Genomic DNA, 17,701 nt, shown 5'->3' with positions numbered 1-17,701 from the left:
ATTTCAAAGCGAGCTGTTGCAGGGCCGGAATTGGAAGATCACGTTTTTTTGTCACTCCTGGGATATCTAGGCACACTCGGGGCTGCATCACACACCACAGCGGAACGAGCGGTCTCATCGCCGGCGTGTAGTTCGATGGAATGCTGGTGTTGTGGGCAGCTACTACAGTGATCGAACCCATGTATACACTGATGGCTCGGTAACATCTTCGGGTTCTGCCGGAGCTGTTGTTATACCACGACTGTCACTGGGCAGCAAATTCAAGATAGCCGATCTTACAACATCCACGGCTACAGAACTTACGGCCATCCCTAGCGCTCTTCACACCATCGAGCAAAGTTCGTGCCGCAGATGGGCATCTTCTGTGATTCGAAGCCTGCACTTCAGTCACTCCAGTCAGCGCTGTGCCGGGGACCTCACGAACAGCTCCTGACAGAAATAAGAATGGTGTACGACCGTGCTGCCCAGGCAACTAGAGTAGAGTAGAAGATTAGAAGGCAACTAGAGTAGAATAGAACAAACTAGAGTAGAAGATATCATAGTTCAAGTAAAGAAAAAGAAGTGGACTTGGGCTAGCCATGTAGTGAGACGAACAGAAGGCCGGTGGACAATTTAGGTAACAGTGGATACCAAGAGACGGGACTAGAAGAAGGAGGAGGCCATTAACCCGATGGAGGGATGAAATATACGGAAATCCTGTGGCCAACAGTGGCCTCGAGCGGCGCAGGACAGGAGCTGTTGGACGTTAATGGGAGAGGCCTTTGCCCTTCAGTGAGCCTGAGGCTGCTGCTGCTGCCGCCGCCGCCGATGATGATGATGTGAGAATTTCAACGGCTACGTGTAACTTTTTTAATGCCTTTGTCGGTACCTAATTGCTGCTCTATGAACGGCTGCAAATGCGGTACGAATTATGTGCGACACACATTACGTTGCATGTCACTCACGCCTGGGAGAAAAACGGGCTGTTGGTGGCCTGGCGGTCGCTCTGCCGCGGCTCCAAAAAGTGGCGGTGAACGTTCCTCAGAAAGCGCTCGCACGATCGTTGTGACGCAGTGCGAGTGAAGGTTGAACGCACAGGGGGGACGTTTTGGAGCCGCCGCGGTGGTGAGAAAATAACGTCCCGCTGAGTCTTTGTGACCCCCGCGCGCATCTTGTCGCGTGCCGGAGAGCAGGCGCGAAGTGGGGGGGAGTGCCCTGTTCAAAAAAGGCGCCAAAGTCAACCCCGCGGTTCAAGTACGGGACGCTGGGGGCTCAAGTGACGGCACCCTGGCTGATGGCGCTGCCGAGACGCCGCATCCCACGGCCAGTGTTCAGCGGTGTTCAAGGGGCCTTGAAAGCAATTTGCAACCTTGGTTCCGCCTAGAGATTACCCTGGCAGGATAAAATATGCCAAGCTTAACACAACCTGCCCTTTATCGACGAGGTGAGCAGAAAGAAAAGGTACAGAATTTCCGAGAATTGTCTGGGAATGCGTAGGCATTCTTCTCTCAATTGACAGGTTTTTCTTTTGACGAGTTATTTCCAGTTATGCTGTTATAACGATTAAATGATTTAATTTCTCCAATTATGCATTCTGTGCAGATGCAGCGCGTTGCAGGGTTTCTGCTTTTCAAGATTTCTTTATTCGTGTTTCGGTATATTTTCTCGAGGCTTTTCTTATTGTTGTGTACATCGAGGCATGGCTGGACAAATCACTCAATACCGCAAATTTTCTCCCATAAACAACTGATTACTGACTACATATCAACATAGATTTTATTAACATAACATTTCCTCGCGCTGCGAAATTGTGACACATTAAGCAATACAGACAGACAGCTAGACGAGGTTTCTCGTTGAGTAGACACATAAACGCTAGCGCATTTTCAACAAGTTCTGCCCGAAGGAACAGCAAAACTTAGCAAAGGTAGGTTCGACCTTATGCCGGGGGGGTGGAACTCGTGGGGAGCGGGAGGGGAGACTGGGAGGTGATCGCTCACTGAAGCAGGCTATAGTAACCATCTATGGAGAACAATTTTCCGTTATAAAGCAGGAACAAACGCGGGCGGCAAAAAGTGCAACTGGTACGCAGCGCATCGTAGCTGTTATCGCAGCACGATACCGTAGGTTGGCTCCTAAGACAGCTTGGGGCATTCAACCGGGGCGCGGCATGCGAAATGCGTGGTGCAGCAAGCATGCAGCCTATAGCGACCGCAGACGACCCCGACAAACTCGCACGCCTTGCGCGTAAAAAGCGTGTCCCTATATAGTGATGCATGACATAAAGAAGCACTGGGACGGCCGGCAGAATGATTTACAACCGCAAACTGTACCTAGCCCCCTGTAGTACAGGGCAGCTCATTGTTGCCTCCACCCTCCGCATCCATCGACCGAGCACCGAAACTCTGCCCGCGCGGTTTCAGCCCGGACCAGCGGAGGTTTCCTCGAAACCGCCCACTGGGACCCCAGCGCTTATGGTCAAAAGATCCAAAGAGTCGAAAGGTCCAAAGAGTCAAAAGATCCAATAATCACGTGACAGCCGAGTCAAAAGATCCAACCGGTCAAAAGGTCCAATGTGAGTCAAAAGGTCCAAAGAGTCAGAAGATCCAACGAGTCAAAAGGTCCAAAGTGAGTCAAAAGATCCAATGAGTCAGCAGATCCGACGGGTCAAAAGGTCCAATAATTCCTAAATAACGTCAGAAGGTCCAACGAATTGTGGGAACCTTCGGAGCCATGGCTAGGATATGCAAGTTATAGACTGCGTCATTTTACTGTATTTTCAGTGTTGTTTTGGCGCCCATATCTGAACTTTCACTTCGAAATGTAGAAGCTGTGCACTTCGGTCCGAATTAAGCCTTGGCTAATTTGGACGTTAGGAACCCGACCCTGCTTGTTTTTATTTCTCATTATATACACTACTCTGTTGTTGGATGCTATTACATTAGAATAATTTGGTAGTTATTGCTTGTGTAGAATGTGAGCTTCAGTGATGTCAACAAGCCACTACCCAACGTCGCTCATATTCGGCTACGCTGCGCTGGCTTGTATGATTGCTGCTGAAAATATTCCGGACGTATTAAATGCTCTTGCATCTTGCTAATCAAAGTCAGCATCAATCAAATAAATGACCATTACATGGCTCATGATTACACCCACAAAAAAATCAAGAGTTCGAATATCAGTGCTACAAAGCTACACTTTGGGAAGCTAAAAAACATACACCTCAAATTGGCCTGCTGCAGATGACGCTTGCACATATTGACAGAATATACTCTGCAACTACTCACATTTATACCGACGGATCGGCAACACCTGAATGCAGCTCCTCGGGAATTTGTATTCCATCGAGTGAAAAATCATTGTCATATCGGCTTGAGCGACCGTCTTCGCCTGCGTCGGCGGAGCTGTACGGAATTAGAGAAGCACTTAGATACATTCTACGCCAGCCGCCGGCATGTTGGACCGTTTTCTGTGATTCAAGGGCAGCACTTCAAAGTTTACAACGCGCTATCTGTTTCAGCTTTCACGAACATGTCCAGCGCGACGTAAAGTATTTGCACCATCTCGCATACGTCGCTGGACATCGCGTTACCTTCCAGTGGCTTCCAGGCCACAGCGGCATCATGGGAAACGAGAAAGCGGACGAGGCTGCCTGCAGGGGGCCTACAAATGAGAAAAAGAAAGACTTTCTTCACGAAGCATGATGCCGCCACAATGACAAAGGCACTGGCTCTGTCGGAAAGGAACCGTTTATGGTCCTTGCCGCAGTATCATTACGGTTTTTACATTCCATAGACCCATATGTCAGAATGCGGCTGCCAGAACGTCTTCCCCGCCACTTGGAGACGTTGTTCCATAGGCTTCGTCTTAATGCAGCACTAACAAATTCCTATCTACATTGGATCCGCCAAACATCAAGCCCATATTGCGATAATTGTGGTTCCCTTGAAACTGTTGAACATATATTACTGGATTGATTGCCTCCACCCTGGACCATTGACACTGAGTTGGTACTTGCACCATGGCCCTCTCAAAATGTAAACTCGATACACTGAAGAAGGACCGTATTTTATTTTTTTTTCTTACTACTACTCTCCTCTCCTTCACTACACCTACTACTTTTTTCCCTCTCCTCCTTTCCCCGCAGAGTAGCATGCCGGCGAACTGATGTCGGCAAACCTCTCTGCATTTTCCTCTTTAATATAGAATATCTCTCTCTCTCTCTCTCTCTCTCTCTCTCTCTCTCTCTCTCTCTCTCTCTCTCTCTCTCTCTCTCTCTCTCTCTCTCTCTCTCTCTCTCTCTCTCTCTCTCTCTCCCTCTCTCTCCCTCTCTCTCTCTCTCTCTGTCGTTGTCTTTTCCAGGCGATGTGAGTTGAAATACGTCATGATAACCTGAAGCCGCTAGTTGCAGTCCGCGTGTCTCTTTTTTTTTTTTTTTTGACACTCTCGATAATGTAGTGCCAACCCCTGCTTGTGCGGCTTCGCTTCCATAGGTGATTTCTCCCTTTTGTACAGCTAAAAAGGTACAGGTAGTGGGGAGCTGATGATGACATTGGTGTCGGATAAGAACAAAGCCATGGCCAAATTATGACCAGTATGCTTTGAGGAAGAACACCGAAAATGACAAATGAGCTCTCCTTTCAGCAAATTAAATCTATGTAAGTTCTAGAAATCGGTGCCCTTGGTAACGCATTGCTAATAATGCATTATGTGCGTTGTGTTATCAGCAAAAAGAAGAGCACATGGATACAGAATGCCAAAAAATTACCAAGCTCTTTGTCATTGAGTTAGAAAGCGACTGGTTCCTGTCCTCAGAGAAGGTGATCAATTACGCATCTGTTATATAGGTACTCGAAAGTAAAAAAGGATTGTTACATTCACTGATTTTTGAACAAAGATGTGGTTATAATAAGTCGCTAGAAAAAAAAACGATAGATGCAACAATAATATCATCTAAAAGCTACGAAAATTTCGGGAATTATTCCGCAGGGAAATAGGGATTCATTGAGTAATGTCGGATAATATTTTCACTGCGTTCAAATAGCGCAGAATTACGAGCAAGAACACGTGTAAATAAATAGGTACGATTTTTGTGCCTGCAACTGCCACGACGCACACATGTTGCTGCCTAAAACGTGCGCTTGAGTTCATTTTTGTACCGAAAGCTCCATGTACCGAAAGGCCCTGAAACCGAAATGCCCTATACTGAAAAGACCGGAGCCGGTAAACGGCATTGTTAATGTGCGCTTAACCACTGAAGTAATTTTCCATACCCGTGACGCAAAAATACTTTTGAATGGGAGCAAAATGCATATACTTGAAAGATAAACTATCATATATCTCAGAAATTGGTGCTTAGAACGAATGAATACGCTCCTTATATGGAAAACGAAGAGGTAACGGAACTATAGTCTTGACTCTTAGCAAACAAAAGTACACCAAGGTAAGGCCCATAATGAGACTAGATCCCTTGACTGGCCTTAACCGCGTCAAGAGATACAAGTCAGAATGTCTAAGCTTGGACCTCTTGACTCGTTGGACCTTTTGACTCGCCTTAGCCGCGTCAAAAGGTCCGATACGAGTCAAATGATCCAACGAGTCAAAAGATCCAACGGGTCAAAAGGTCCACAGTGAGTCAAAAGATCCAACGAGTCAAAAGATCCACCGTGTCAAAAGATCCAATATTGGACCTTTTGACTCAATGGATCTTTTGACTCTTTGGATCTCTTGACTCGGAATCGGACCCCAGTGCCATGCCGTCCCGCCGGCATAGCGACGGAGAAAGTCCAGACGGGCGAAGGAGGGCTTCGCGCCTTCGGAGCTGCCGTCGCACGCACATAGATAATGCGCAGAGTCAATGAAGAGAATAAGATTGATGCACTGCTCTGCAAGCGTCCGAGTTGAACAGATCTAGTGTACATAGCCGAAGGATGCAAGTTAAAAAGTCCCTGTATTGCGAACAGGTCCTGTTACTGTTAAATCAAGGCCTTTTACAGGAGCATGAAATGAGTGGCTGCTGTACCTTTTTCTGGTAAGTGTCACTGTCAGCTGGAGCTGACTACAAAATTTCTAGCATAGCTAGGTCGTCCATGGACTAGCTTGAAAAGGATGCGCGGTCAAATTTATCACGCCTAGCCTTAAGACAAGGCATGCAGCACTCACAAGTACAGGGCTATTCGTTAGAAGAGCGAGACTCACGAAGAAGCGACAAGCATTGAAACCTTGTTCTGCACTTTGTCAATAAAGCGCTGTTAGATTTATAAGTGCAAGTCCTGACGACCGAGGCGTATTCTAGAACTGGGCGACAGACGTTCGAGTTTCATGCATCACGAAGGACGTAGGAAGCAGAGGCGCCCAAGCGCCAGAGAGCTCTCCGTTTGACAGATTTAACATGCGGGGGGAGTTTTTATGGTTGCCCTCAAAGCGGGCAACAGCATCGGTGGTTGTCCAAGTTCGAGGCAAAGTGAAACCTCAAATTGAGTACTTAAAAAGCACGTGGTTGTAGGCGAAGTTTGAACTGAGGATTGCAAAAGCAGGAGGGTTATAATTACCGCGTGTATGACAGCTCTTTGGTTTTCGTAGTGGTGGTTATGAGCGTGCTCTCTTTGCACCAGGAACTAAATGCATCGACGACTGTTTGCAAACGTCTATTTACAATACCAAGCTTGCGATCACCATCTGCCGGCTAGCGCGAGGAAATGGTGGCTATAGATCCAGCTCGCGGATGTGGTCGCTACCTTTCAACTATATGGTCGCACTCAAGGGCTCGGGGTCGACAAAACGGACGTCTATAAAGATTTTTTGCGTCCCCTTTGCGTTGTCTTCGAGGTGGAAAGATGGAATCCCAAGAATACGGTCCCACCAGTGTCCGGCAGTATAGCAGACGACGAGTTTCGGTAGGCGTTACGGACGGAGAGCTGGAGAACCGGAAATAAGGGGCGGAAGCATTTCGCCCCGGATGGCTACCACCTTCCAGTAAGCAGGGCTTCAATTTATAATAAAAACAGGATAATTCTTTTTTTTGCAATATGCGCGGCAGGAACTTTTCCAGCTGGTGTTGCCGGTTCACTTCATTCTCGGGCACCTGATGCGCCTGCAATTTTAATTACGAAAGCTATGATTGGCCCATTGTGCGAAAAAGCAGTGCCGTCCGGCACAGAAAATGGCCGCCGCATTAGATAAGGAAACAGATCTGAGTTCCTATGGGAATTGAATCCGGGTCTCAAAAAGAGCCGAGTGGGCTACCACCCCGCTACCTCCTGTGGCGGAGTGGGAGTTAGCCTCGGGCGTGCGTCGTTGGCGTCGCATCGCGTGATAGCTCGGTGAGCAGTATAGGTGCACCCCAGTCACGGGGGACTCTGCCAGTCGAAATTATCCGGGCGAAAAGATGAAGAAACAAAGGCGAAGAGGCAGACGCAAACACGATATAGCAGTAAAACAGCTTTTGATAAGCATCTCCTATGCTTTGGGAATTTTTTTCACACTTGTGCTATCATTGCTCCGAGACTTTTGTGAGAAATAACGCCCGAGATTTTGTTGCTCGCATTGAGCGCAGGCACACGTCCGTGTAGTCGCTGAGTGCAGGAAAAAGCCGACGTGCTTGTCAGCGAGACCCGGAAATTAAAGGGGGTGCACAAAGGTCCTATTGCGATTCAGCGCGTCATTACCCTGAGCGCGCGTGCTACAAGGATTGTGCACTGCGGTGCAGCTCTATGTATTGCGGTGAAGCCATCTCTTCCCCCACTGCGAACAAGTCTGCAAGTGAGAGACTGGCTGGCGCGAGCGTGCACGGCCGCCGATGAGACACAGTCAGCGGTGCGGCAGATGTGGAAACTGGCGGAATCCGGTCGGGCGAAGCGCGTTCCACAAGGCCTGCTAGCTACGACCGACCGTTGAGCTCCTCCTTTCCCCCCTTTCTCCGTACACCGGCATCTGGGAACGCATCACAAGACTCCTAAAGGTTGCTCTCGTGTGTTTGTACTTATTTCATGCCGTGCGCAAAACGCTGGAAGGCTGTGGACTGTTGTCACTTTTGTTGTCTCTGTTGTCTCTCGCCTTCCAGTGAGCCGAGTTAGTGCGCTCCGGGCTCTCGTTAAGAGCGTTGCTCTGCCTGAGTCATGCTGCAAGCTCGCCAGCGGGCTGCTGATTCTACGAGAGGACGAACATGCGTGTACGCACGCATTTCTTGTTTTTTTCCCATATTTTTATGATTTAGGCGCAAGTCGGAGAATAGTTTAAAACTGCAATCTGTTTTCCTCTAGCGTGCGTACTTCGCGATAAAAAAAAAATTGCAAAGGTGGCGCGGGGCACGCGCGATTTCCGGCGGCTGCAGTTCTTCCCAACTTCGGGGCTTTGTGCACGGCAAGGTTTGATCGTTCTGGCTAAAATTTGTATGAAAACAAAACAGAACCAAAATGACAAACAGTTCCAAACAAATTTTGCTTTCTGCCGTAAACAAAAAATTAGAAAAAAAAAAATGCGAAATCGGGCCAGACGCTAGATTGTCGCTTACTTTGACGCCCCCTATCTCCGTATCTACAATTGTGACGAACTTGTAAGTGATGCGTAATATCGACCAGATATTTGGAAACATACCTGTAAAATATCGCTTGTCTAGAACAATATAAATATAAGAAAAAAAAAAGAGTGACTTCTGTGCTTTTTCTAAAAATGCGTAATTTTAAAACTCAAAATAAAAAAAAATGGTCTCGAGTTTCTTCAAAATTACGGAAACGAGACCCCTCAAGAGGGCCAACAATACTGCTAAAAACATATTGCCTCATTGCGTTTGTATTAAAGTTATAGGCGACTGAGATCACGCGTTCGAGGCGTGTCTTTGTGCCGTGTGCTCCGCTACTGCTGCTGCTTTTCTGGCTTCGTGCTTTGATAAAGACGTGTCTGTTCGCACTCTGCGGCCACACCAGGGCCTTTTCAACCTTTGTCGCCATTCTAAAAGGGAAATCAGCATTTTTATTATTTTTTTATTTTTGGATGTTTCACTGAACAAGCGCTAAAAGGACGCGCCAAAAGCGCGCCTTTGCGGGTGTAACTTTTGTTTTAGCAAAAACAATCAGCAGGGTAACTGCAGGGTACAGTATGCGCGCTAGAGGAAAACAGATGGCAGTTTTGAGCTATTCTCTGGCTTGCGCATAACTCATAAAAATATTTTTAAAAAAATGCGCGTGAACACGCATGTTTGTCCTTTCGTGGAATCAGCCTCCGATATAATCGCAGTTTTGCCCTCGGCTCTTTGTCTTCAACTCCGAGGCAACTTTCCCGCTCGTCGCCCGTCCACCACTCTACCACTACATGACAGCGTTGACGGAGGTCGCTTCTGAGACGCCTTCGGCAATGTAACAGTCCGGAGCTTGTGAGCACGGGATGGGGCCGCACCGCGTGGTGTGTAGGGATCGTTCCCGTTCATCGCCAGCACGGAGCGCACGTGTGTGATAGCTTAGTTTTTCTGAGTTAAATAGGCTGCATGCATTAAACGCCCCCTATGTTACTTCAGCTCATGACCCGATTAATGAAATGCGTTGCAATGAATTACTACAGATTCGTTTAACGTGCACCGGAATTTTAGAGAAACGGGCATTTGTAAATTTTACCCGCAGAGAACACCGCAAATCGGACTAGCGACACTGTGCTCAACGGTGCAGTCACCGAACCACCGATGCGGTTAAAACTAATCAAGCAATTATATAGTAATCCGCCCGCACAATGGTGTTATTTCAGAAACAGATGACAAAAAAAAATCGCACCGCGTTTGCCCTTCCAAGTGAAACACGGCCTTGGACGCCTATATATGTATACTAGAAACGAGAGCAAGGCAAGAAAAAACGCCGCGTCCTTTTCTGTTTCTACCCAAAATTGTTAATCACATGCAGTGGTATTCCCACTAAATCGTTTGCCCGCAACGAGGCGTCCTCGCAGCCTGTGTTTATTCTTGGTGGACTTTCAAAGCCGCCCACAACCTTACCGGAAGCGGTGCGCTGCCCGAACGTGATGGCTTCTCTTAAACAGCTTTCTCTGTGCAATGGCTCAGGTTCACAACCTAAGGCTCGCAGTAAAAGCCTTCCGCATGACTCTTCAGCTCATCGGACCTTGCACCAAGCGACGATATTGATGCAGTTCTCAAGCCACTCCAGGTGATTTGGAGTTTCATCTTGACAGAGAGAATCATCGCCAGCGATAATAGTGACAGGACCACGGCATGTATGAGTGCGACCCCCGTCTTGTCCAGGCAGCGTGACTGGCCAGCGGCTTGAGGGGGAGTTGCCTCCGTTCCGACGACGAAGAGCCAACGGCAAAACTCGAGCTGTTTAACACACGTCGAGTAGAGAAGAGTGACGATACAGTAGCCCACTGGCGTGCTAGAACATCACAACTCAAACAAGCAGAATCGCAGATGTTTGTTAGTAATATATACATGAATTCGCTGCCGCACCTGTTCAGCAGCGGCTGTAACGGGGCTAGAGGCCGCGTCGCGATCTCGTGGTCGCCGGTACCAACGCGTGCCTACACGACGATTTCTTTTGGGCTGGATTCACCGCAACACGTAAAACGTCCGCAATGTTCGAAGCGTATCTCTCGCGCAGGGTAGGGGCAAATCACTTGGCGTTGGTTCGTAACATAACACACCCGGCTTTCATGAAACGCAGTAATTAGAAGCTGCAACAACAACCACAAGAACAACAACATGGTCATAATAATACTAAAGATGCAATAACAATGTAGTAATAGTAATGAAATGCGGGGCCCGTCAACGCTGTGGAGGTGGTTGGAGCGCGTTAGCGCCGTGTGCGCTTTTCAACAGTATAGTGTCGCTCTAAGTGGCAGCATTCTGTGAGTTTTGGGACTTTCACGGAAGCACAATCGTGTACTGAGCTTAGCGACGTGCAAGAAAGCGCAAGCAAGTGTATAGTCCTAGTGCGCTCGCACATGAGCCTCCGCATTGCAGCGGTCTCTTCATAAGCCCAGCGTAAAATGCACCCGCACGGCGGTGTCAGCCAAGGCCCGCCCTCCGCTAACTTTCACCAAGATAAAAGGATAGCCCCGACGCTGGTTGCGAGCCCGTATGGAGCAGGCTGGAGCCCAGAAAACCGTCCGTCTTCATTGCGACCAATCGAGCTTTCATGCGAAGGGAGCTGACACGTCATGCCGCTTTGGAAAGACGCTTTGTGTGACAGCCCGACGCCGCTTAATCAGACTCTGTTGAGTCGGAGTCGGTCGCTCTACTCGCACCGCGCGGCTGGCTGTACCTGCCATGGAAAGAAAGCGAGGCCTAACTCGAAAAAACAAACAAACAAGATGGAGAGTGAATTATTCCAGCGGCCGGCCGTACGCTACAACTAGCGTGATAAGTTCGGACAGCCATTCTGTTTTATCCACGGCAACAAGACAGAGCTTGGAGGATACCGAAGGAGCATGGAACCGCCTGCAAAAAGCACGCTATATGTACTTATTCTAGCCGGCAGAGCCATCGATCTGTGCAAGCTTACGCTGCCTCCTCCGTAGTCAGGCGACTGACTACACGACCCCTTCGCGAGTGCTCGCCTATCCGTCCGTCCGTAAGGCGTGGCGTCGCCCAATACACTCTTTGTGTCGGGCGTGTTGGCTGACTAAAAAATGACCTTTACGTAATAAAAGGGCCCCGGGGCCTCCGAGACAAACATGCTTAGAGGTTTACGCGCAGAGAGAGCCCCTGGAAAGAATTCTTACGCATTGTCTGACTATTCCCACTCGAAAGTTTCTGCGGATGTTTCTCTTTCAGTTCTTGCCTTCAGAGCTCGAAGAGATCCAATCAAGCTTCTAACGTCGAATGAAAAGAGCGATTATATATTTTCTTCAATACGCGAAACGAAGACACTGTACATTAAGGATTCTTCTACGCATAATGATATGAAACGTGCCGGTTAGCAGAAACGCTCCAAGCTTTCAAAAAGAGTGCAAACAAACGTACGACGAGCAAAAGCACTGGCGCGCAAAGACGAGACAAAGGGGGCTTCTTCGTCTGAGAGGGCAACGATGGGAGCGGATTCCGCTCCGAGCGGTGCCCGCGCGCGGAGGGTGCAGGGGAGGAAGAGGAGGAAAGCGCCACGCAGCACACGTCGAGCTGCTTTATTGGACGTAATTGTGGCCGTTTCCTCAATGAGACGCCATGCAGCGGTGTCGATGGCGGAGCAAGGGCCTCGACGCAGCGGGCTCGCCATGTCGCTTTTTTGGGCCCACATGTCTGATGGGCGGATGAACTGCTCGATCGGTGTCAACACCGGGGTAGTTCCAAATGTAACACCTGCGTTCCCCTCCACGTCTTATCCACGATGGTTGCGTACCCTTTGTGTTAACCCACCAAGAAGACTGGGTGAACACAAAGGGTAGGTACCCAACCCTCGTTGTCATTTGGTATTTTCGTCCAGTAAATCTGACGAGCTACTTGTGCAAGGTTATGGAGATTGATTGGTTGATAAGCCTGAATGAAAAAAAAAGGCAAGACGCTCTGGCGTGGGAAAGGGGTGAAGGAAAAAGGGCGAAGAGCATTTGGATTATTGAAAAGTCGCTTTCAGTTCTGGCACACTGCACTCGAGTTCTTTAAAGCGCACGGAAGAATCCTATAACTATAGTGCAGTTTTTTGCCCATTGCCTTATTCAAAGCACACTGAGGGGCACTTTAACCGTTGTCCAGTTCGCGCATTTTCACCTAGAGTTTTTCGAAAAGACAAAAAGAAGAAGGGGCCGTCGTTCGCGCATCAAACAACTTTAAAGAGACCCTTTTCTAAAGAAAAGTGCACGATTCCTTCGAGTAGCGATGTGTCACTGCGAACTCTTTGTAAGTGTTCTTTTACACTATTCGGGAGGCCGTGGGAAGCGAGCAGTTCGTCTCGACCCCGGGAAAAATGCGGTGATACATATTAGATGATACAAGTTAGGGACTGACACAAGTGGTAGTGTCGTAATGCGGATGAGTCCATTTATGGATAACATCTGGAGTATACGCTGAGTTAGCGTATACCTTATTTGCAATGATTCGTCTCTGTTTATTCGGACAATTGAGAGACGAAATAAATCCTGGTGGTGAGGCGTCAGTAAGCCGCTTCTTACTCATCATTGATTGATTGATTGATTGATTGATTGATTGATTGATTGATTGATTGATTGATTGATTGATTGATTGTAGGGTTAAACGCGCCGACGCAGCGCAGGCGATGAGGTGCGCCGTAGTGGAGGGCTTCGGATTAATCTCGACCATCTGGGGATCTTTAACGTTCGCCGAAATCTCGCACACACGGGCATTTTTGCTTTTCGCCTCCATCAGAAAAGCGGCCGCCTTGGCCGGGAATCGAACCCGCGTCCTCGTGCTCAGCAGCACAACGCCTTAGCCACTGGGCCACCGCGGCTCATCATCTTGAGCTTCCGATATCGCTGGGGCCAAATAGGAAGAGATTAATCCAGTTGCGGAGGGGCAGGCTTTTCACGCGCTGAGATCGAGGAGGTAGGGAAGGGGGAGGGTTGGAGATGCACTCTCGGGAAGCAGTGTGCGCCAGCCGGTTACCTGCAGTGCCCATGCTTTGGGCCGAGGTCCGTACCATGCGGATGTGAACATTTTCCCAGAGTAATTCTTAAATTGTTCCGAGTATCGTAGTGGCCGTCGAATTTGGCGAGAAGGGGTGATTTAGTTCTCTAAGAGCAACGTATGAGTCAGTGATAATTCGGTATTTTCGGGACGGAAGATTAGACGTACCTTTTTGTATACGTCGGAAAGCTCCTAGGATGCCGAAGAGCTCGGTTTCTTCAACATGACTATAAACATTGCAAATTTGACGAGATTCGCTAAGCAGGGGCGCGTCGGTGCATATCCATGCAATGGCCGCAACGTTCCCATGTAGAGCAGCGTCAGTGTAGATATCTGCTTAATCTTCTGCCTTGACGTGGCAAATCCTTTTAACCAGACGTCCTCTGCCCACACGATTGGCTCTCCCTTTTGCTGAGCATTCTAGATGTTGCGCAAAGCGTGACTTCGTTTCTTCACATAATGTTTGAAGCGGAGGAAGAGAGATGGCCTGGTCGAGAAGGCCAATCCGAATGTGCGGGGGACGCCTGTAATCGCACGGACCAGGGAGTGGTTTAGGACTACCAAATCTTGGAGATGTCGAGGAGTAAGTTTATAAATAGGGAAGCCATAACTACTGCGGCCATGGGCCACTGCTCTTGCTAGCACTTGGCATGAGGCTTGTTGGGCACCGCCGTATTTGTTGGACACTCGAGTGATGAGGGGAAGCGTGGCATGCCAAGTTGTACAAAGATGCCGAATCCAATTACGGGGACTCTTACAGCTTCCAAGTTGCAGACCAAGCAGGCATACAGTGCCAATTTAGACGTGATGTCAGTACCATTGATGCAGAGAGTGATGGTCTGGGACGGATCATTGTCTTGTCTCCCGTTAATGCTGATAAATTCTGTTTTACGAAGGCGAGATTTTCAGGTTAAAGGTAGATAACGACTGACTGAAGCTACGAATTACAGCTTGTAATTCCATTTGCATCTATTCTTTGGTGTGTTATTCCGCCGCTTCCGCCCAAACCACAATGTCGTCAGTGTATGCACGGCTAACCGAGTGGTTGATTCAGTTTCTAGTTGTCGGGCTACTCTGTTCATGGAAAGGTTGAAGAGAATAGGCCCAAGGATGGACCACTGAGGTAGTATGTCGTTAAAACCTGTACTGGGTAACAAAGTCGTATGGGTCTGTGCTGTAGAAAGTTTCGAGTCCTAGCTTCAGCCTTGCGACTTGGGAATGCTAGAGCAAGCTCTTTGAGGATGCCTTCTTGGTTCACGCTATCAAAAGCTTTGTGCATGTCCAGAGCAAGTGCGAAATCGGATGAGTGTTTTCGGGAGGTGCGATTAATACTCTCCTCAGTAAACATAGATACGCATGGGTCCCAAGGTTTGGTCGAAAACCCGTTTGTTCAGGGTGGAACCAGCCAGTTCTGTCAAGATAGTGTTGCATTCGATTATGAAGCAATCTCTCAATTAATTTGCATATGGTTGGTTTTAGAGAGATTGGTCGGAGATTTTTCGGCCAGCGAGCATCTTTACCGGGCTTTGGTATGGTATGAATGAGAGTTGTCTTAAGGTGGTCTGGAACTTGGCCCGTATCCCATGATTTATTAAGAGTGTCAAGAAGGATTTATTGTACATTATACGGCAGATTCCGAAGGTCTTGCCATGTGACTGAGTCGTGACCAGGGGCTGACTTTGGTTTGCCTTGACTGAGGACAATCTGGAGTTCTCCAATAGTGAAAAGAACGTCCAAATCCTCCAGGCGGTTCGGAATGTTTATAATGGGTAGGGGTCGAAGTGAGGTCAAATACGTCGTTGCATGAAGAAAAAACGTTGTGACAATGGTATTTTCAACGTCATAATAATCAGACTGAAGCGATAGCTTCTGAACAATGGGACGCTTTGTTTGTTTTGCTACTTGTCTTCGAAAGATGTCCCAGAGATTTGAGAGGCCTCGTTCGTTGCCTAAGCGGTGGCAAATATGATGCCATTTTTTATTCTGTAGAGTCTTTTGATATTCATGAACGACCATGTAGTGTTTCCTCAGTTACATTAGATCGGCATGCCACTTGCCTTGACTACGATAGCGGTGAGTAAGTCGTTCCGCAATACGTAATAGGTGGAACGTGTGACGATCCGGGTGCACTACTTCGACAGTGCTGTCCACCGCTTCAGTGGCTTCTTGTCTGGCCGTAGTGATAGCAGAGACAAGGTCTGGGAGTGTAGAAATAGAATCCGTATTGAACAATTGTTACAAAAGGAGGCCCAGTTAATCACAGAGTAGTTGAGTTTAGTACGAAGTTTCTTAGTATTGAGGTGTAAAAGAATGGGGTGACGATCATTTCCCCAGGTCCAGGTGGCTGTTGGCCATGTTTTGACTATACCCGGAGTAGCAAACGTAAGGTCAGGGGTGGTGTTTTTTTGTGAAGAGTGTAGCTCTACGTGCGTAGCGATAAATGGTTTATTACGCGGTTGCAATTGGATTAGTTCAATAGACTGTTCCAAGTTTTTACCGCGTAAATCAGAAGTCGAGTAACCTCAAAGGGTACCTGTAGCGTTGAAATCTCCTCCTACGATGATAGGTCCGGAAAACTTAAGGGACCGAATATCCGGCGACCGATCGTAGGTGCCACGAAAGCTGCACTGGGGACGATGGTAGGCAGATATACTTAAGAGGCGTTGTCCTCTATAGGAGCAGTGATGCGAACGACAACCACCTCGCGGTTGGTGTTGCTTGCACCGTCCCAGTGGCGTTGAACGGCTTGGCAGGATTTATATACAAGGACTGCTGCTTGTCCAGAGGCAGTAGGACCTTTAGAAGGATCTTTTTAGGGATTAGTAATTTTGGAGTCAGTGAAAGATGCATAATCAGCTATTTTACAAGAGCCATGAGTTTCTTGTACTAGAAGAGCAAGGAGTTGTAATGTGAAATTTGGTGTTTAAGGAGGGGACCAGTTTGAACAAAACTGCGGCAATTACATTGAACAAGGAACAGTTTTTGAATACCGAGTGACGCCGTTTGCATTTAACGGGAGCAATTTGTCTTTCGTTTGATCCCTTCCGGACTCGCCTGCTCAGATGCTTGCTGAAATTGTTCCTTGAGTGCGTGGAACTGCATGCCCTTGCACAGCCATTCTTTAGTACTTACAAATTTCAATTGCGCGTCCCGCTGCTTCAGCATGTGGCGCGATCGGCTTTGGCGCGATCGGCTGCGTCTGCCCGAAGCCTTGGGTGGTGTCGGAGTCACCGATTGCCTACGGGGCACATTTGTGCCAAGAGATGCCGTCTCTTTTCTTAGACTCGGCAATTCATTTCGGAGATCCTGAAGGTCTTTCTTAAGTTGAGCGTTTTCGACCGTGACTGGATGAGTGGATGCGAGAGTAGCAGGCGAAGAGTGTCTTTATCTTTGTTTTTGCCTACTACCATTGAGGCCCACGACACTCCGTTAGAAAACGGGACGCGATGAGCTGGTTGAAGCAAGTCAGTTACCGTCTCTGGTGTGTGATCTTTATGCTCCGATTTTTCTTCCACTTTCGGTGGGCGACTCGGGTAGACTTTGCTAACCGACAAATGGCCGGTCTTTTTACATGCCAAACAAAAAACCGTTTCTTCACACTCATCTGTCTCACTGTGAGAGCGTTGAATTCCTTACAGGCACTAGGTGACGTACAAAATTTTGCCATATGGCCCAAATTATGGCAATTAAAGCATTAAGTCTGTTTGGGGCGGTATTGCACGACTCGAGCAAGCTCCATGTAGTACTTCACAACCCAAGGTATAGAGTAGTAGAGTCAAAGTAAGTACTGCTCTGTGGGATTTACCGAACTTTCGGACACGGATATCAGCTTGCTCGCAGCGTACCCACTTCAAGATATTTTTATTGCTGTCTGCACGATCAACTTCAATAATACCTCGGATGGTATTCTTGTAAGACTCCATAGCTTCGATGACTACTTCGATGGTCTTAACTTTCTCGTTCTGGCGGAATGTGAGGTGGTCAACTTGGAGGAGTTTAGCTGCGTGATTTTCGTCGTACAGAGCGATGTGAGCACTGTTAGCGGCACCATCTAAATTCACTGAAGCTATTTCAACGAGTTTGGCAGAGGGAGCAGTAAAGCCCATAGCACTGGATGCTACTAATGCGCATTTTAGCAATCGGTCTCAG

At 48.1% G+C, this 17,701-nt stretch overlaps 1 protein-coding gene across 1 annotated transcript in view; it reads left to right on the top strand.

Annotated features, from left to right (window-relative positions):
* Positions 1-3,378: 3,378 nt before the first annotated feature.
* C12.1 (spliceosome-associated protein CWC15) overlaps positions 3,379-17,701 on the top strand; it is a 385,811-nt gene continuing 371,488 nt past the window's right edge. Inside the window, exon 1 of the mRNA XM_077700826.1 lies at positions 3,379-3,389. The gene's annotated coding sequence lies outside the window, so the exon portion shown is untranslated. The remainder of the gene's footprint in view (positions 3,390-17,701) is intronic.

The sequence above is a fragment of the Haemaphysalis longicornis genome, unplaced genomic scaffold, assembly GCF_048455015.1.
Source record: "Haemaphysalis longicornis isolate Haplotype H1 unplaced genomic scaffold, Haemaphysalis longicornis Haplotype H1 scaffold_2, whole genome shotgun sequence".
NCBI classification, from domain to species: domain Eukaryota; kingdom Metazoa; phylum Arthropoda; class Arachnida; order Ixodida; family Ixodidae; genus Haemaphysalis; species Haemaphysalis longicornis.
The sequence above is the reverse complement of the archived record's forward strand: the minus strand, read 5'-3'. Positions and strand labels throughout refer to the sequence as shown.